The 21619-nt window shown below is 35.8% G+C and overlaps 3 long non-coding RNA genes across 3 annotated transcripts in view; all 3 read right to left on the bottom strand.

Moving 5' to 3' along the window:
* Positions 1 to 21619, bottom strand: part of LOC138141338 (uncharacterized) — a 111015-nt gene that overhangs the window by 76047 nt on the left and 13349 nt on the right. The window lies entirely within an intron of this gene.
* Positions 861 to 1318, bottom strand: LOC138141335 (uncharacterized). The gene is made up of 3 exons (XR_011163095.1): positions 1093 to 1318; positions 939 to 1036; positions 861 to 892 (listed from the first exon to the last, which is right to left on the bottom strand). It is a non-coding gene; the product is annotated as an uncharacterized lncRNA (long non-coding RNA).
* On the bottom strand, positions 2532 to 3317 carry LOC138141331 (uncharacterized). Its single transcript, XR_011163092.1, has 3 exons — positions 3258 to 3317; positions 3086 to 3200; positions 2532 to 3030 (listed from the first exon to the last, which is right to left on the bottom strand). It is a non-coding gene; the product is annotated as an uncharacterized lncRNA (long non-coding RNA).

The raw sequence follows: 21619 nt of genomic DNA, 5'->3' as shown, positions 1-21619 counted from the left end.
GAAAAAGACAGATTCACATATTAAAAAAATACATATGTTGGAATCGCATTGCATCTCAGCACCTTTTTGTCAGATCTCCCTTCAAACTGATCAGGTGTAAAATGTTTCTAAATAGACGAAATTTATTAAACTATGTATGTATGTACGAAATTTAAATATATGAATGCACTAACTTCGCAAAGTCGAACGTTTTCAGACAATTTTCTTCGTCCAGTATTTAGAATCCAAGCCTTATATCGGCTCTTATCCGATATAGGCAAACGGCAAAAGCTTACTCCAGAAAAGCTTCGGCAATTAAGGGCACAACAAGACGGCATTATTGCCGAATAATTTTCAAATGAACTTTTTAAGTTTCGAGCGTCAATGTGACAAATTCGCGATCGTAGCGCCTCGAGCGGAATTCTAATCGTTAGTGGTGCTGTCATCCGAAGCTGTCACCCGTGTCGGTACTTTATATGTATCTACTGGCTTTGTTGGAAACACGATTCCAGCGCGGCGCGAGCAGTTCGCCGAACTAATTTTATAAAGCATGCTTGATGGAGTTGTTTAAATTAATAATTTTGTCCTCATTTAATATTAATTTCAAATGTAAAATGTCTTTAAAATGCACAACGTTTTATTAATTAAAAGAAAAATTAACAATAAATGAATTAAATTAAAAACTAGAACCAAAACTAAAATTAAATATTCAGAAAATCCCCATTTTCTTCGTAAGTAACATGTCTTTGACGATTTTTTTTTAAATTCTCTTCTTACGTCCTGCAGTTTTTTTTTTTTATAAATGATCAAATTGATTGATGCATCCAACAATTTTGTTTTAATTTCCAGAAAATGGCTTTTACAAATAAACCATGAAAATTATTGTTTGGTTTCTTTTTGTCTTGAATTGAAACTGAAAGTATAACTTTATTAAGAAGTTTCATCACTTAAGTTTTTACCTTTATAAATTACGTAGCAGATTCACAAATTGCCCAAAAAGTAGAAAATGTTATTTTTTTCCTTTCTTTATTGTTTTCTTATTGACAATTTCTCAATACTGAAAACGTTGGCTATTATAATTACTTTCATTTAATAAATGGCACTAATTCCTACCTTTTTATTCACAGAAAGTCTTATATCTTTAAAAAGTACATTTTTATTTTTCTCAGAAAAGTGTCACATTTGACAAATATTTTTTGACTGTTTTAAATACAACGGTAATAGTCGAAATTTTACGAATAAATACGACGGAGTGTTTTGGCCAACTGCGTGCGGAGCAGCACCGTCGAAGCTATTCCAACATTATTATATGGGATTGAAGTGTCTTACTATAGTTTAATTGTCTGTGAATAAGCATTCCACTAGATTTAAAATGCACAATTGAGAATGACGAGCGTCTAGCTGCAGGGATAAACCCTCCAATGAAAATCTAGAACAAAATGCGCATGCGCTAGTACAAATTTTACGCGATAACTTCAATGATATGAACAAAGTTTTAGCAACGTTTCTACAGGGTGAGTAATTATTATAAATGATTGTAGTCGAAGCAGGCCATGCCCATGTTATGAAATTTTTGCCGCTTTCATGTGAACTGTCAATTTTTGTCGCTGTCAGTGTCATTTTTAGGTGAAAAGTACGGTGATGAGTATTTTATTATTATCTTTTTTTAATTATCGATTGAATCCAAAAATATTGAGTTGTTTTTCACCTAATTTAACTCCTGAGTGTGAACGGTGTGTACTCACTTGAATATTTACATTATTTTGATGTTTTTATACATATGGAGCGGCAACCATAAACGGAAGAGGGAAAGCGGCCTACCACCAGCTACCGAAATGCATGCAGCCTGCACCCTACACTACTCTTCAATCTTCATGCACTCTGTATCTGTACCACAGTACCGCACTACTGCAAACGCACCCTATCACAGTCAATTGGCGGCAAATTTTAAATGCTCCAACCAACCCACGTTTCTATTGGAGGGTTTATCCCTGCAGCTAGACGCTCGTATTGAGAATATTTGGTATGCAACCAATTTAGACATTTGCAACAGCATTTTTTCAATGTTTTTCAGCCAAACAAAGGCACAAAGAGACCAGAAAATCATAATTTGGATTGAATATTTTCCATATATTTCATTTTGTATTGAACTTTTCAAGGTCAAATAATTTTATTTTTTGGCTCTGTAATTATGTTTTGTAAATAGTGACATGCAGCTAACCAACATAATGCGATTTAGCAATGCTCAATCCAACGTGAACGGTGTTTACCTGCATGTCACTATTTACAAAACATAATTAAGTATAGAGCCAAAAAATAAAATTATTTGACCTTGAAAAGTTCAATACAAAATGAATAGACTTATACTACATTTGTTTAGCAGGAAGAAACCAGGTTTACACAGCAAAAATTATAAATCGGGTAGCAGGATTGCAGGAGAAAAATGGCGCGAATATTTGAAAATGCCGAATATAAATCTCAATTAAATTATAATCGCAGAATGTTATTCAATTAAAAAAATTGCATTATGTAGTAATTTAAAAGAGGTAAAGCCTGTTTATATAAAAATTTTATTATAAATTCATATTCAAAATGTTGAGAGGTCTAGAAAAAATAACAAATACAAACAAAATATGTATAATAATAAAAATGCGGAGGCGAGACGCCGGTAATTATGTTGATAAGCACTGCACTATTACTTGATAGTAATATCCGTAAGAGTGTATGTACTCCGGCAAAATTGCCATGCCGCCGGGTCAGTATAATAAGAATATAATTGTCTTTGAAAAAATTGTAATTCTTTCAGCACTTTATGCAATTTTGATCGGCCCATCTTAGGAATTTCAGGATTAAGTTTAGTCTCCTCAAGTACAGCATTAATTGTTGGCGGAATTTGTTTAAAAAAAAAATCATGCACAGTTTTCCTAATTAGATAGTTTGCATGATCATCTAATATTATTCTTTCTTCATGCTTCGCTTTATTTGCTGGGCTGACATGTCCAGTTGAGTGTACTTCACCCAGAAGAGTATAAATTGTAGACAAAGAGAAACCTGTGAATAATTATATGTTAAAGAATTTTTGTTTTTAGCAAAATCACAGTAATACCAGTATATGAAGCTGTCTTCTTTTTCTGTTCAGTTGCTCCAATATCTGAGAAGTCCTTTACAATGTTTTGGTGAACATTATGTATGACAGTTTTTTTCTCGAAGAGTCAAATGACCTATATGGAACAAAATTAATCATAACATGCAATTTTCATCACTATAATTAATTATACCTGTTGGTAATTTTCGTCTTCTGGCATTTACTGTAGCAGAATTTGCAGCTGGTGTCTCCAGATACGAGGAAATAGGTCCACAAGACTGGTTCTTCGAAATCTTGAAATATATATCATTTTGTTTTCTCATTGATACAACTTACCACGAAAACTGTAAACACAGCAAGGATTAGTTCTGACAAGAACTGGTTTTTAATAGACAAATAAAACGAACACAGGAACGCATGAACGCATGAAGAGTTTTATCCATTTCGATGTGAACAATTATATAATTTTTCCTATAGGCTTTGCCATTTCTATTGAAACACCACCTGTTGATTGACAGTTTGGCAACGCTGCAAATATGTTTAGTAATTTTTTGACTATTATTGCCAATCTTGATTTTTGTTGAATGTCATGTCATATTTGACTCAACGCGTCTTTCATTCAATTATAACCCAATGATTATCAAGAATTTATTGTTTTTTCGCGAAAATAGAGCAAAATAGAAAAAAAAAACACTCCTTATGGGTGCTGACATAAAGAGAACTCTTATTAAATTATATGATAAACTGCATTTAAGTTAGCCAATGTGGTCAATCGAAAAAATGTGTTGAAATTTCAGAAATCTTTTCCGTAAGTTAAAAAAGGTGTTTTTCTATCATTCTAAAAAGCGTCAGCGTCTTCAGCTTAGAACGTATTTACATTTGCTAACAATGCTAACATTTAGGTATAACATCAAAATTAAATCCCGCACTTTTTATCACACGCCACTTGGCACATGCGCCTTGAGGGGACACCTTAAATTATTGTTCTAAATTGGAATTAATTGTAACTTTGATTTTCATCTCTTCAGCTAAACTTTAAGTGCAGTTTTATTTATTATTAATTATTATAACTCATTTAACTTTAACAGCAGAAAAGTGAGGTTACGTGTTAGTTTCGTCGATCCTCTGTGGTTTCAGTATAAGAAATATTCAATAAAAAAAAGCATTTCAGCAAGTGTAGTTTATTAAAATACTTAATACATATAAGTACATTGAAATAAACCAAAATTAATTATTTTTTTACTTAAACTTTTCCCCAATTCATTCAATTATGAGTTCCTCAAACTCCAGATTTTTTTTTAATCCTTACAATCTTATCCCACATTGCCTATATACCCCCATTATACCAATTTCTTTTTCCAGATAGGTATCTGATATTACCGTCTACAGAATTATCCAATCACACCTGAGAGGCGAAATTCTTCAAAATTCCAAACCTGGCGCCAATCCTTTGATTTTGTAATTTCCTTGTTCATTGATTAAAATTCTTTGAGTTTCCCTTGGGTTTTACCTTCCATGTTCCAGCAGGAACACTAACCACGACAGATAACCACGCTAAAAACCACTCACTCACATTTGTAGTGGTAGGGCTCGCAGGCGTAAAATTTTTAGATTTCCATTGACATTTATATTAAATTAATTAAGAATGCACGATGCGTCGACGAGATAAATAATTGCTAAATGTGTAGTTAGATCATTGATTTATCAATTTATCATACTTATTTTGACAGTGATTTGCTTTGACGTTTTAGGAACTAGAAAATGTCAAAATTTCAAATTTCTCACTAAAAGCCGTTTTACAACCAACCAAACCTGTTACACATTGCTAAATTTAAAAAAAATCCAACAGGTGGTGTTTCAATAGAAATGGCAGAGCCTTTACTTTACACGAACACAATCTGGCAACAACGCTTAAAATCTCATTTTATGCGATTTTATTAAAAATATCTCAAAATTTTTGAAACTGTAGATACCTACCAATTCCATTAAGCTTTAAGAACATTACATTATAGTTTCTTTTTTTTTCAGTCATAATTTAGAAGTTTTTATTTTAGATCATGAACCCTAAACTTTGCTCGTGTAAACGCGCCTCGCTGTTAGCTAATCAAATTTAAATACTCCCTACCACGATTTCCATCTAACAAGAGGATATAAGTACTATAGTCGTTTTTTAGCGACGAATATGTTTGAAACATATTATCACCAGTCTTCCGTCAAAATTCAAACATTTAAAATTTCAAACTAAACCCGCAAACTTGAACAACTTGATACTGTGGCCATGTCGTGATCGTCATCGAAGCGGTAAAACCTCTACGTTGTGTGTTTTGTACAAAATGGCGGCAGACTAGCTCGGGATGCAAATGGCGGACCTGGAGGGAGGACAAACTTCGAAATAAAAATCCATAAATCGCTGGGAGGACGCCTGCATTTATTTTATGCATTCATCAATGAATACATTCTCGTTTTCATTTACAGTGTTATTGAATCTGGGACAAGATCACTTAATAAATTGAACAATTTCGCGGTGCGAATTTACATGACACAACGAGAAATACATAACAACACAATAAATTTGTCTAACCGCCTTTTGAGGAGGGTAAAAAAAGCAGTTCTCCCTTGGGTCCGAACCAAAATATACAGCGTGTCCCAGAACTCGTGGATCAAATTTAGAGTGCGTTTTCCTTGATGGTAATGAAGGTAAAAAATGTTTATAAAAATGTTCAGGCTGCAACAGCTTTTTAGTTATGAATTAATCAAATTGACCAATAGAAATAGAATTCGATCTAATTTTCCCTTTACGAGAAAATTGAGTACCTTCCCTCAATTGCCAAGCAACGTGTAATTCGTATGAATAATAAAATTATTTTCAATATATATCTGGTCGACTTGTCGAAACAGACGTCAAAAGTGACAGCTACTTTTGAAATAACCAAAAATGGGATAATTTCGCCAAAGGCAGGCGAACAAATGTATAGAATCTTCATCAGGGAATGCAAGAAGTTTCTTCTTCCGGCAAACCGGCAATGAATGAAATATTGTTTGTTATGAGTGAAAATTTCCAGAGCAATTGTAACCTTGTGGGGTATGGGAAATTGACGGGAGGGATATGATGGTAAAATGGCGACGTAGCGTCAAGTGAGTAATATTACTACCTTAAAAATCTAAGTAAAAAGTGAAATATGCAGGGCCTGTGAAGTAAATCGGAATCGCAAGAAATGTATCCTGACTCCTGTGCATACACCCTGCATCTGCAATGTATTAGCGCAGCTACACGAGCGGGACCCGTCGTCGTCGAAATGAAAGAAAAGACTTTTAGGAACATTCTTGACATTGCAAAAAGCTGAAGTTACACGTAGGTTTTGAACAACAGATCAAGCACAGTGGCAGTTCTGAAAGAAAGAAGACAAAACTGAGTTGAACTAACCTATTTATTTTAGCATCATTATTAGTTAAAATTTAAGCCTAAATTTTATAACTTAAACGATTGTAGAATGCAACAAATGAAATAAAAAGAATAATTTATAACAAGTGTTCAAAATGACCACCCTTCATCTGAAGGAATAGGCGAGCTCGTCTTATTGAATTTTCCCTTGCCAGTCTAAGCATATTAGGAATAACAGTAGCCAGTGCTTCGTGAATTTGGTTATTAAGTTCTTCTAAAGTATTGATAGGTTCGCGGTAAATACAGTTCTTCAAATAAACTTCTATCGTCGTCATCAAAGGACTGAAGAACAGCATCTTCAGTCTCTGGCGTTCTAACGTCTCGCGGGGGACCACCCATTTCTAGTCATGTAGGCACCAAGGACCCAGTGTCTCCAGCACGATCCACCAACCGTAGAAATACGTTATGGCAAACGTCGTGGAAAACGTATTGCATATTCTCTTGCATCCTCACGTGCATTGTGCCCGCACAATCCATAAAGTATGAGCATTTCGGCTTACTCTGCAGCTGTATACATGATTTCAATACAAAGTTTGACAATTTCGAATTAAATTATAACTTGACGTTGTCAAAATCTTTACAGTTGCCCAAACATTTACTAGAAATTCCATTTAATTTCGTATCCCACCTCCACCCGGCGGCACGGCAATTTTGCCGGAGTACATACACTATTACGGATATTACTATCAAGTAATAGTGCAGTGCTTATCAACATAATTACCGGCGTCTTGCCTCCGCATTTTGACTTTGTTGTGTATTATGTTCTGTGTCAATGTTAAGGAACTTCCTCACGATGTGACATGAGTATAATAATATACCTTTTTGAATTTCAACTACCAATGTGTTATCTAAATCCAGAATTTTTAAGTTTTTAAAAAGAGATTGCGGTACTATTACCCGTTGCTGAAATTACAAGTGGTAAAATTGAAATTTTTTCTAAACACCAAAGATTTCTCATAGCAACGGACAGCTCTAAATATTTATTAATTTTTGTGTTATATGTCTGTGTTATATTATGTGAATTTGGAACAGCTATATCTAAAAGATATGCTTGCTTTTGTTTTTTATTTAAAATTATAATGTCTGGTCTGTTATGCTTAATATGAATGTCAGTTAAAATTGTTCTATCAAAATATAACTTGTAACTGTCATTTTCCAAACAACTTTCTGGTGTATAACTATAATGTGGTTGTGTATTCTTTAATAAATTGAATTTAACACCTAAATTCATGTGTATAATTTTAGCGAATATATCGTGACGTTTTTTATATTCGCTTTGAGCCAAAACGGTGCAAGAAGAAATGATGTGTTCAATTGTTTCCCCTTCAGTTCCGCAAATCCTACATTTATCAATTATCGATTGTAAACCGCATATGTGTTTTTTATAATTTCTTGTATTTATAACACGATCTTGTATTAAAACCCTCCGTCTCGGGGTGAATATTTGATTTCTTAAGCCATGCATGAGAGGCCTGAATATTAACTTCTGGTTGTTCCAGTTCTTTAAAGTATCTCCCATGTAAAGACTTCTGTTTTATATTTGCAATTGTGTCAGGTATATTTGGCTTAATAATGTCTGAAATTATATTATCACTTAAATTTAAAGGTGTGTAGCCTTTATCGGCTGAAACCAAAACATTGAAAAAGGTGTTATCACGAGCTCTATTGAGGAAATAATTTTATAGTGAAGCAATTTGATTTTTTAGCAGTATTTCTAGATTTGAAAAACCCCTACCACCGTTTTCGCGTGGTAAATTAAATCTTTCAATAGCAGATTTAGGATGGTGTTTACTAAATTTGGTAAAAAGAACTCTAGTTTTAATGTTTATGTTCTGTAAATTAGTTTTGGACCATTTTATAACACCGAAAGAATAGGTCAGTAATGGAACAGCATATGTATTAACTGCTTTAATTAAATTATTACCGTTTAATTTTGATTTTAAAATAGATTTAATTCTTAAATAAAATTGCTTTTCTAAATTTTCTTTTATAATTGAGTGTTGAATATGATTTGATTGATTAATACCTAAATATTTATAAAATTCTCCTTTATTTAAATTTTTAATGATTTCTCCTTCTTGAGTTATATATTCTAAATGTTCGTAATGACCGCGACATATTGATTGCATTTTACACTTATCAATACCAAAACTCATCCCACTATCATTCTTACTAGAATTATGTTGCTAGGCAATTCAAACTGTTGGTTAAATTTACCTGAAATTCAAATTAACAGCGTCCTTCTGATTGGTCAACTTTAATTATTCATTACAAATAATCCATTATACCCTGTACTTTTTTTTAAACGCTATTGCTTTCAGTTATCACCAAGGAAAACGCACTCTAAGTTTGATCCGCGAGTTCTGGGACATTCTGTATAACTAATAAATAACAACAACGGCCGCCCAAAATCTAACCTGAAATACAAGATCAAAGCGGCACCGTGAAACAAATGATAATTATGCTATTAGGAATAGACACTGTAAATGGGATGAGTAAAACCCCCAAAAATCATCCACAAATTATGGCGCACCATAATCTCTTCAATCTCTAAAGTTACACCACATGTTACCTCAGATTGCGCAACAAGGCTCAAGACTACAATGACAGACAATCTAATTCCCTAAATGCATATTGCGCACCTCGGGCTCTTAGCTCTTCGTGCTAGCACGTGGTTTCCGATCGCGGAATAGACCTAGTTCTCGCCCCCCAGTCTCTTAATTTCTACCCTAGCGACGTCGGGTAGTCCAAGTCCCTGCGACACCTAACTTGTTATGGGTGCAGTGCCCTCCTCTTGACCGCTTGTGTCCTCCGAAACACTCATGCAGGTCCTCACATCAGATGAACCGGAGGCCTTCCACCGAGGGCGGTCGAGAAGCTACACGGCCAAGGTCACACGTCATGAAAAAGCCTCGCAGATCCTCACGCCGGCAATCTCACGTCGGCCCTTTTGATGTGTTCTCGTTTTTCATTGCAACGTGGAAAATCTGCTCCACGCGTCGACACCTAACTTCGGCCAAACACTTACTCACGTTTTTCCTTGTGGCAAATGGATGGCCGTTCCCTAAATGGACTCCCGTTTTCCCTATTTAAATCGCTGACACAATATCATCGGTTAACTGTTCCTCCCTTCCTAACCCAAACTTTAAAAATGGACTCGTCCAACGGATTTTGACTACCGGATAACTTTATTGCAACGTTCCCCCAAGGATTTCCCCACACTCTCAATTCTTACTTCTCCCGAGCTTATCGGAATAACAAAACGAAATATCATACATGCTAGACACCTCTTGTTGTCGGTAAGATCATACTACCTGAATTACAACGCGCAAACTGTCGGCGACACATGAGGTTCGCACCTGTCCACCTGTAATCAACCAACACGTGTCTCCTCCGCGATTAGTGAATGTTTACGGAGCACGGCCCTGATTACATTGACAATACACAAGAAAAATGCACGACTCGGGATTCGTAACAGCGAAAATTACATTTTCAACTCAAACAATGAAAGCGACCGGTTGACCAAACACCACCGTTCACTTCGAGGGCTGATAGTAGTAGTAGTAGAGTGCCCTCGCCCTGCGTTTCTGATACCAACAGTACACCATCCAAGGTACCCAACAGTACCTACACAATAAAAGATCCAAATAGTTCCTCTTGCGTTTGTTTCGGCGGCGGCAATTTGAATTCAAACTGGAGTATTACATGACTAATGCCATAAAAATGCTGTTGCAAACGCAGTGTTTTTTTGCAACTTGAGTCAACTATCCTGTCGGAACCAAGGAGGTTAAAATAAGAGTTTCCCACCACTCAAACCTTGTGCAAATGAGTTTTACTTGCCCTTTAGTTATACTAGACCAGGGGTTCCCAAACTGTGCGCCGCGGCGCCCTGGGGCGCCGTGGAGAGTAATCAGGGGCGCCGCGAGGCGCTCCTATTTTCTCTTCTCCGGAAACTCAACTTACTTGTATCCGCAATAAACAATTCAAATCATGAAAATTCCAGATACTTTGCCGAAGCAGACTTTTTGCTGAAACTAGCCATTTGTGCGATATATTTGACTGACTGAATGCCTTGAAATGGTCTATGCAAGGCAATACCATGCACATCTTGAATGGTTTGCAAAATACTTTGCGAAAGGCAATGTCGAAAAATTTCCGTGGATCCAAGATCCTTTCCATTCTCAAGCTCCACCAGAATTCACTTCGCAAGAAGAAGAGAGTCTCATTGAACTCTCTTGTGACAACAACCTTCAAACAAAATTCGCTTGTTCCGATTTAGTGGAGTTTTGGATAACGATCAGAAATGAATATCCAACTCTTAGTTTAAAAGCTATGAGGATTTTCATTCCCTTTGCAACATCCTATTTATGCGAAGCCGGATTTTCAGCTATAGCTGTACTAAAGAGCAAATATCTCTCAAAAATCAATGTAGAACAAGAAATGAGAGTGGCAGTGTCAAGCCTTATTCCGCAATTGGTTTTTATTTTTTAACACGTAAGCTTCGAAAATATTCAGGAAACAAATAGTGCGTTATTTTCTTTGCGAAGTGGCATACCCTTCTATTTGAAAAAAAAAAGTTAGGGGTGGTTGCGAACTTCCGGGAGCAGAAATGCAAAAACCATATGCGCCAAAATATGGGCAAGGAAAAACAAAAATCGATTTGTTTCGGGATTTTTTGCAAAAATCATCTATGTCCAAGTTATGAATTTTATTCCGGTTAAAGTTTCCACCCTACGTGAGTCCCAGATTGTGGTTGTTTTCATTTCTGTGCCTAGTGTCACCAAAATTAAAATTGTCATTGTACTGTATTGTATTGTATTTCGACTGGGGCGCCGTGAGAAAATACTAAACCTGTAAGTGCGCCGCGAACTGAAAAAGTTTGGGAACCCCTGTACTAGACATTGATGCAACCTTGACGCGACCTTGAAACACAACAAGAGGGAAAAACAAGGGCATTTGCACAAGGTTTGAGTGGTGGGAAACGATGTAGGAGGACGCCCTATGGGTAGAAAAAACGCGAAAATTCCACAAGTAGGTTAAGTCAACAATTACCAATAAGAGGAGGGAAGGTCAGTTTGAAAACGTGATGCCACCCACCAAATCGTGGAAAGCCATAAAAGGTTGCTAAACAAGGGTGGTTGGTGGGGATGTTACCAGTGGTGTATCGTCCACTGTAAAAGACTGAGACATTTATTGTAATTGGTAACATAAAGTACAGGGTTATTCTAAATGATTGCAGTCGAAGTAGGCCATGCCCATGTTATTACATTTTTGCCGCTTTCATGTGAACTGTCAGTTTTGTCGCTGTCACTATCATTTTTTAGGTGATGAGATTTTTATTTATTTTCGTTAAATTAACGATTAAATCCAGAAATATTGAGTTGTTTTGTACCCAATTCGACTCCTGTGTGTGAACGGTGTGTACTCACTTATTCACATCATTTTGATGTTTTTTTTTTTAATGTGGAGGGTGTTTTCTTGATCTTCTCCACCTACTAGCAACTTGCAGATCTTATTTTTATTCTCTAAAGAATCAGCTACATTTGAGGATTTCCAGGCTCCATGTCTTTTTATAACCGACATATCAGCTACTGCATTAGCTATACTAAGGACAACGTAACATTTTATCTGCCCCGCCCATTTCATTTTCTTAGTTACCAATCAAATAGGTTGTTAAGACGATCTGATTTACACAGTAAAAATTTCTGACATTCGAATTGTCTTAATGACATTTTATTTTTTAGAACCTAAAACAATAATTGTGGACTTGACAGCAAAATTCTAACCTTAACTTTTTTACGTGGCAAATGTGATGAAAAGTTATACAGATTGAATCTGGCTTTGATTCTGATTGGTCAATTTTAGTGGGCGGAGCAGATAAAAAGTTATAACGGCAATACTATAATAAAGACGCTGAAGTTCTTCTAAAGCAATGTCCAGTATATTCTTTTGCTCTTGGGAGTTCCAAAAAATTTGCAATTTTACTTGGGAGACCACCGAAGGTATTGATGCCCACTGCTTGCACGGTACATCTTCCTTTTTTATAATTTATAAAAAATCTAGCATGAGGAGTATGAGATGGGCGCAGTGTTGCATATTTGCGAACCATATCCACCAAGTTTAGGTCTTTCAAATGTCCTTTTGTTACTGTGAACTCACGAGGCACTTTTGTTTTAGTGATCGGCAACATAATATTTCATAAATTCTCCTAAATCTTCTATATCATTTACTTTTAAATTGAGTAATTCTTGCCTCCGACAAGCTCCCGTAATTCCTATTATTAAAACCACCTGAAAACAAAACATAAATAGTAACCAAACTTATACGACAAAAAAAACTCTTACTTTTTGCATTAAGTAATCTTCGTCATTTGCTGTTGTAAGAAATTTTTCAATATTTTCCTTACTGAAGCTTTTGGATTTCTTGGCGCGATATCCTTCACTTTGTCGTTTCAAAAATGCGATCAAATTTTGTGTATTTACTCAAATCAAGGTTTTTGTTGATTGAAATCATGGTTCTTAACATGGAATATACACTCCACAACGTTGAGGGCTTCACAATTTTTGATTTTTCAAGGAAGTACGCCAACGTCACTTTCTCATTAATGCAATTTACTTTTTGTTTAGACCTCCATTCTTCGAAACGGCTGTATGTTGTCTCGTAAGCGACGCGGGATTTCTGGGGGATTAAATTTGAGACGGCCTCTTGTGCAGCAGCTTCAATACGCTCTAGAACGTTGTCTTCTTCTGAATCACTCATTTTTTTTCCAAAAACAGTTAAATAATCGCAAACTTTTAAAAATGCGACAATCTTCAGATCGTTTTCGTTGTTTATTATAAAAATGACAGTAACCAACCAAATATTTTCAGCTTCTTTTAAATTCAATTTATTCGCGGTAAAAATTAATTAATATTTTACTTAAATTTTGGCAAAATTGTAAAAAGCCTTGTAGACAACTCGTTGCAATACTTCGCTTTTTTCGCACACGACGTGTTCTCACACGTCTAGTGCGAAAAAAGCCTTCGTATTGCAACTAGTTGTATAAAAAGCTATTATAACGCTGCTGCCGTTGGAAAATTAAAGTTTTAAAACATATCCAATATTTTTATTTTATTCTATGTTCATCATAAGAGGGTTGCCTTTATCTCAAAAACTAGAGTCAATTCGGCAGATATGGTAGACTTTTCGTATTCACAAGATTAAAATTACCCAATATCGACTTTCAAACTCCACGCCGCAGAATCAGTGTTCTCCTGTGTTATCAATCGAAAAACGTCCCTAGGAACCAGGATGGAGCCAACTCTATTTAATATACTAACTTTAATAAAAGGTTGCTGGAGAAGGAACGATTGGCATCACTTTCAATGCATTACCAGCATAGGGCGCCTTCCCTCCTCTTATTTCAACCTTCTTGGTCGGAACGTTACAGATGTGAATTGGGGACTTGTCGTTAGGTTGGCACTACCAGCAAAAGTAACTAGGCGCGCCAATATGGTACTTGGAATTTATGACAGATCTCACTAACGTACGGGCAAAAAAAGTGGGACATCAACGTCATTGTCTTGACTTTTAATGTGAAATAACCTTTATCTGATTCTTACCCTACTTTGAATTGATTGACGTTGTCATTAAGTATTGTAGGTTGTAAGGGAATGATTGTAAGTAAGCACGTAGTGAATATTTATTTAATGCAAAGTTCCAATCAAAATAAGAGTATAAAATACATTTTTAAACTGTCAGCTGGAATAGTGTCACAAAAAAATGACAATAAAGCTTGAACTACATCGAATTTTTCAAAACTGACAGAAATTTGATGTCCCACTTTTTTTGCCCGCAATAGTACTATTGAGGACACGGAAAACTGGGCAGATGTGTCATTCAGTTGTCAACATTTCTAAACCATACCTTAGCTACTCATAACTAAGTTGACAGTTTTTTTGAAAATATCAATTATAATGACGGTAAAGGTGCATTTACAGTGACACTTTTTGAAATGACAATAACAGATTGCCCAGGATTCCATGTCCCTGATTGTACAATCATAAGTTTTAAGCGACCTTGACTCCTTGAGTTTGACAATTCACATCCAAAACGTTTTTACTTTACTCGACGCATCCGTGGTTGTTAAATTTTGAAATAATGTTTTTGTATACTTCGTCCAGCGAGAGATTGGGAGATTTTAAACTGTAGACTTGTAACCCAACATTACAAAATGCACTAGAGCATAATTTCAGGGCACAAAATGTTACTGCTTGAAGGTAAATAAATAAATAATTTACGCTAGGTACCTATTGGGGATTGTGGATAGGTATGGCAACTATGTACAATCACGGCCACGAAATTTCGTCAGTAGTTGTCATTCAACTGACATTAGTTTGGAATTTTTGACATGGATGTCAATTTGTCAATCAAAAACGTTACTGGTGGCATTTTGATTTTTATTGTGCATGTCAGTCATAATGTGAGTGTCAGTCATAATGACAATAAAGTTTATAGGCCACACAAGTTTTTTTGAATTGACAGTAAAATAACTAACGAAATTCCGTGGCCGTAACTGTACTAAAATTTATGTGGCAACTGTGTGGGTAGGACAGAGTTGACATTTCTTTGACAGTTCATAGTCATGCAATTTTTAAAATGGTCAAGTCAACGTGCAATGATATAAAAAAATCAAATGCACGCTTATGAAATGTCATACAAATGTGAAATGTCAGCTCTACCCCACCCACACAGTTGCCACATACATTTTCGTACATATACTCAATTTCATATAAATGTGCATCTAAGGAAGCCATGAAAATCTGATTTTCTGTTGGTATTAAAGCTAAAGCTAGTGACTTTGACTTTCAAAGTTGCTTGCTCTGCGCGAACCCGATTTGACTAATTTTTCAGTTTTTGTCCATTTTTAACATTGCTGATGTCAAAAGTAATGTTACGTCTTTTTACTGATTAAATTAAAGTAATTATTATTTGTTTTTGTCTTTGTATTTTTAGCAAGTAAAGATTTATTGGACATGACCTTCATAAATGTGGCTTTTGTAATGTAACTAAATTAAAGGTGCTTTTACAAATGCACAGCTCACTTGATGAACATTTATATGAAATCAATTATAGGTAGTTGGCATACTTATCCACAATCATTTTAAATCACCCAATACTATTGGGAGCAAAAAAAGTGAGACATCAACATCACTGTCTTGACTTTGAATGTGAAATGACCATTATCTGTTTCTAACCCTATTTTGAATTGACTGACGTTGTCATTAAGTATTGTAGGTTGTAGGCAATGAGTGTAAAATTTAGGAACGGACGCTTTGTTCCGTTAATCTGCTACCTAGTTGACGCGCAAGTGCGCTGGATTTTTATAAAACAACTTGTGTAAAAAAATTGTGAAGGGCTAGCTACTACGCGTGATTGTTCGCTCGGACCAGTCAAATATTTTTGTAGTAAATCAACGCCCTGTACGACACGTGGCCACGCGCTCCAATATAGGACAATTTCTCGGGTCAAAAACCGAATTAAATTTAATTTTTACTTTTAAATGGTAGCGGCTTGCTAAATTAACTCAATTTTATTTTTACAACTCCAATTACAAATCAAAGTACTTTTTTCATGTTCATTTTTCCATTTTTTATCAATACACGTTTTTTTAATGCGTTTGTATCATTGAGTTGCCGGAATTTTCCTCTGAGGTTTTCGGATTTGGACCCAGAGTCAAAATTTTAAAACTTTTTTTTCAACCAAATCCGTGGCGCCCTATTTTTGTCGAAAAGGAACCCCCCAATACAAGAATTGCTCTGCGACTGATGCCGAGGCAGTGGACCATCCCCTCAGGTAGGTTACACTACACTCTATATATTTTTTTATTCGTTCTTATAAAGAATCTTCTTCTGAATATTCGTACATTAAAAGAAAAAACAAAAAATGTATTTTAATTGAAAAAAGTTGAAAATCAAAAAACAAGTAAAAATTTTCGAGGTTTTTCCTGACATACTCGCACTTTTTCTTAACTCTTTTTGGGTACCTGGTAGGGTCAAATAAACATTGTCTCGAAAATTTCGAATGAATATATAGAAATCCAATGGATTTAAATCTGGGGATCTAGCGGGTCATCGAATAAATGATTTAGTTTCTTACGAATATTAAAATAATAAATATGGCAATGCGGTGGCAAGAAAATGTCGAACAGACACTGACAGGAAAAAAAATTGCATCCGTTGCATTACTGAGTCAGTTAGTCTAACATGAAAAGAAAAAATCATAGCCAACTCGGTCCCAAAAAGATCGTGAATGCCTAATAGCTGATATACCTACCTGTATTTTCGATAAATTATTAGAAGATCGTTTGAAATTTGGAAACATCATAGTCTGAATAAAACAAAAATATAAAATGTCAATCAGCTGAATGCCTATTGGGGGGAACGTCGTCAGTTAGTCGATTCAAAATACCGCGCGCCGTTTAGATTTATGAGCTCAACGATACTTTGTTACTCCAGCTGACGGTCTTTCCCCCATTATACATGTAGCTGACGATTACTATCATACTTCTATATGTCTCAGAAGTCATGTAAAAAAATTTCATTTGGTCTGAAATAATTTTGTTTTGTTAATTTTTTTACAAGTTCCCACGAGCAGCTGACGTGCAAACCCCCCTCCACGACTCAGCTGACTATTATTTTTCGACACTACCTGTCATCAATAATTGATATTACAAAATTCAGTTTGCCTAAAATAACTAAAAAAACCATTTTTTTAAACAAGTTTCACGGCAACCCCCAGCAACCCCCACCGCTATTGGGGCAGCTGACTGTCGTTTTCGGTATTATCCACGTAAAATATATTATGACTCTTAAAATCAGCCGGCATGAAATGATTAGATCAAAAAGACCCCTGCCTCTCGGACTATAAGGTTGTTCTACATCGAGACACTCTGTTGCATGTTTATGAATGTCTGATATTGTTATATGTTCATTTTTCTTAATTTTGGCGAACATAAAATAATTTAATTCTTGTTTAAAAGAAAATTCAATGACTACTATTCTTCCTGACTTTAATGCAGGTTGATATGGTTTTCCAGATTTCTTTTCTGCTAAAACTTTTTGAACAGTTCGAACACTAACCTAAAAAAATATTATTTAGTATATAATACATTCATTTTTGTTTTAGACCAGAGTAGGCTATTTTAATTTTTTTAAATGTTGGTATCGGGGCTGTGTCAAAATAACAAAATCAAAATCGTTCGAGCTGCCAGTGTCAAATTTAACTTTTTTTTTCCGTGGTTTGTGTTCCAAATGCCGAAGCTTCAATTTTATATCTGCTATGCCATACCTAACGCCCCCCAGCATGAACTCATAGCAAGGATTAGAGATACATATATTTTAAGTAAGTGCCTCACCTGTTTTATAATGATTATGTCCCAATTAATTCTTGATATAGATAGACAAACCGCGTTGACTATAATATCAAAAGAACACCCCGAACTGGAAACGTTACAGTGCAGCAACCGCGACAAGACAATCAGCAGGTTATTGAAGCGACAATTATATATTAATCAATTACAATAAACTTTTGAATGATTCACAAATCAGATAAGTTCCTTTTCAGTTAAAATAAATTGCCGTATTAAGGTAGGTAATTTATTTTTAAATTTGTGCAATATTTACATTTATCAATAAATACATTATTGAGTCCTGGAAACTATGTAATTAATTGAAAAATGATCATTCTTGGCTACATGCTCATGAATTTTGACAAGAAAGCCTAACCTCTAATATTTTACATGATGTATATTGTCATTCAGCCACAGTCTTACCATACAACTCGCCAAATTTCCAAAGCCTACTCTGGTCTAAAATAAAAGTGAATGCACGTAGGTAACAAGTAAATATAAATAATAAATATTAATTTTACCTGGAATATTAAAGCCACTCTATTAAGGCTTGCTGCTGAAACGTTAGAATTCTTCATAAGCTCATTATGGCAACGAAAAATTACTTCAAATTCTCGTGCAGTTAAATCAGCCATTCCTTTGTATGAAAAATACTGTTTTTTTTTAAGTGTCACGTATGCAAACGGAACTTTGAAATCAGAAGAAAACCACAAGAAAACTCAGAAACTCACAAAGAACAACAACTTTCAGATACGATGATAACTACGAAGTCTGATGAAGTTTTGAAAAAACGCTGAACGGTTGGCCGTTGGCGCGTTGACATTGTTGGCAACCATAACAAAATAAAGCACTAGATGCGGGCCTTTAGCCAGGGTCGCCAAACTAAAATCAGCTTTCCATAGCCGCCTACGATGCACATTTATAATAAATGGAGTATAAGTATCATGGGTTCAAATCAAAAGCTGGGCTGAGTTGGCGTTGAAAAAAGTAAACCATTTGGAACAGTGTAATGTTTGAATTTCCCGCCGTTTGACACGAACATCATTTGTTTATGTCGTAGAGGGATATAGAGGGAGCACTGCCTATGCTGGCAATGTAAAGGAAGCGGCACGTCGCGAGACCTGTGCGGAGACCTTTTATGACGCCTTTTAAAATGACCGCCAGTACTTCGTGAAATTTCGTGACGAGGGTCGTTGGGCATCAGATGCTTCATAGGCGTCGGTGTTCCGTCATTTTACTGGGATTTGTTTTTTTACACGTGAACCGGTTGGTGAATTGTCTTTGTATTTTTTCAGTTGTACAGCGTGATCAACAAGAACTGAAGCTGTTGGCAGCAAATGACAGCAAAATATTCCCAAAATATGAAATTTTTTTGTGCGTCAGTGTTGGCACCCGCTGCAAGTTGTGAATGTCAAAAAATTTAGGTTATGTTACGAGTTGGTAGCAAGGAGTATAGAATAATAGGGAGGGGACATAAGCTAGCTTCTGGGCGCGGTAAATTGATGCGGTGAGGGACAAGGAAACGGGCGCAATTTTATGCAACCCGTGAGGTACGCCCCAGTTAACACTATTTGAGATGTTGGGAATTAACAATAAAACTGCAGGAAATTAAAACACTATAATTTTTTTTTGCATCACAAATGTATTCAGAGTATGAGAAAGTAGAAAACCACATTAAATATAACAACGCAACTGATTTTATTCACTTTCTTGGGGCGTACTAATAGCAGACATGCGCATTAAGGCGGCTTCACTCGACCGGCCGTATGTCCCCTCCCTATTATTCTATACTCCTTGGTTGGTAGTTTTAAAACACGATACGTACAAAACGACCAAAAACAGTATAAAATGTAATTAGCGGTACTTAATAATAGCCCACTGTTTCGATATTCATAAAAGCGACAGGCCGTGCCCGCATGCCCCTCCTGAGAAACAGAAACATGTTTTATGCGTTATTATTTTCGAGCTGAAAGTCTGCGGGATGCAGGGATTAGATCCGGGAAAATTTGTAAGGTTGGAATTTCTTCTTTAAAATGGTTAGGCAACTTGCATATGACAAGCCTGTAAAGTAAGGAAAAGGAATGACGGGATTTTTAATGGATTATTAGGCCCTGCATTAAACGTGCCCAACAAAGAACTTTGGATGCGTGTGTTTTACATAAGAATCACGCCTGTTTGGAGTGAAAGCTTTTGCACTGACTTTCGAGGGTTTTGTTCCATTCTACCTCGAACATTCTCAACTACATCTTCTGCCAGTAGGTTTTGCCTTTTTCACATCACCTGTTTGTAAGTAACGTTGCACCAATCTCGTGCAATGCTGCCTAAACGCGACTAAGCTGGACCAAAGCCAGTAGATACATATAAAGTACCGACACGGGTGACAGCTTCGGATGACAGCACCACTAACGATTAGAATTCCGCTCGAGGCGCTACGATCGCGAATTTAAAAAGTCCATTTGAAAATTATTCAGCAATAATGCCGTCTTGCTGTGCCCTTAATTGCCGAAGCTTTTCTGGAGTAAGCTTTTACCGTTTGCCTATATCGAATAAAAGCCGATATAAGGCTTGGATTCTAAATATTGGACGAAGAAAATTATCCGAAAATGTTCGACTTTGCGAAGTTAGTATTTTCATACAAGAGCATCCATATCTTTAAATTTCGTACATACATAGTTTAATACATTTCGCCTACTTTTAGAAACATTTTACACCTGATCAGTTTGAAGGGAGATCTGACAAAAAGGTGCTGAGATGGAATGCGATTCCAACATATGTATTTTTTTAATATGTGAATCTATCTTTTTCAATCATGGTTCCGTTTTGCAACAAAAAGACATTAAAATACTCCGTGAAAGTCAAAGGCAAATTTTAAAAATATAAAAATAGCAAGGTTGGTAGAACTGACGAATTTGTATAGTAGGTTGCCTCGTTGAAAATTGCGGGGCGGGGGGGAAAGTAACTCGTGACGTAAAATCAACCCAGAAATTTTGGGTGTTCGAATAGAACCCAAGGTTTATAAGCCCCGTGGAGTTTATTGGGGGGCTTTTTGGGCTTTATTCTAGCGAGGAAATACCTAATGCATGATCCACAGACTCTGTCGTAAAAGTTTAGTACACTGTGACGTCACGAGTAACTTTTGCGGGGGAGAAAAATTCAAACTATTGCTTTAAATGGCAACGAGGCAACCTACTATACAAATTAGTCAGTTCTACCAACCTTGAAAAATAGCTTAAATAGCGACATCTGTTGACGGACCCATCGCTACTGGTGCTGTCAGTGTCACTAAATGTCACCCGTGTCGGTACTTTATATGTATCTACTGGCTTTGAGCTGGACTAAGCTACCGCGCCGCCCAAAGTACCAACTGGCTCGGGGAACATTTGTTGAAATTGGTGCAATGTATCGTCCGTGCTCCGTGGAATACTGCCAACTGTTAGCAGCATCAAAATTTCCAGCCTGAAAGTACGCCATACCAATAAAAATGTCTTGCTCTAGTGTAAAAACCATTTTCATTAATAAATTTATACAAAAATGACACTTGATTTTGAAGTTTAAATTTGCCCGTCAAAATTGACAACTGAAAATGTAATGCTACCAACTTCACTGAAATTTTCATCATGTTGTCATTGTTGCCAACAGCTTCAGTCCTTGTTGATCATTCTGTATAACTCTGATCTGTTTTTATTTTGAACTGAATATTTACGGTCGTCTTCCTACAAAAATT

Source organism: Tenebrio molitor, chromosome 1 (assembly GCF_963966145.1).
Source record: "Tenebrio molitor chromosome 1, icTenMoli1.1, whole genome shotgun sequence".
Taxonomy (NCBI): domain Eukaryota; kingdom Metazoa; phylum Arthropoda; class Insecta; order Coleoptera; family Tenebrionidae; genus Tenebrio; species Tenebrio molitor.
Note: the sequence above shows the minus strand (reverse complement) of the source record. Positions and strands in the feature narration are given on the sequence as shown.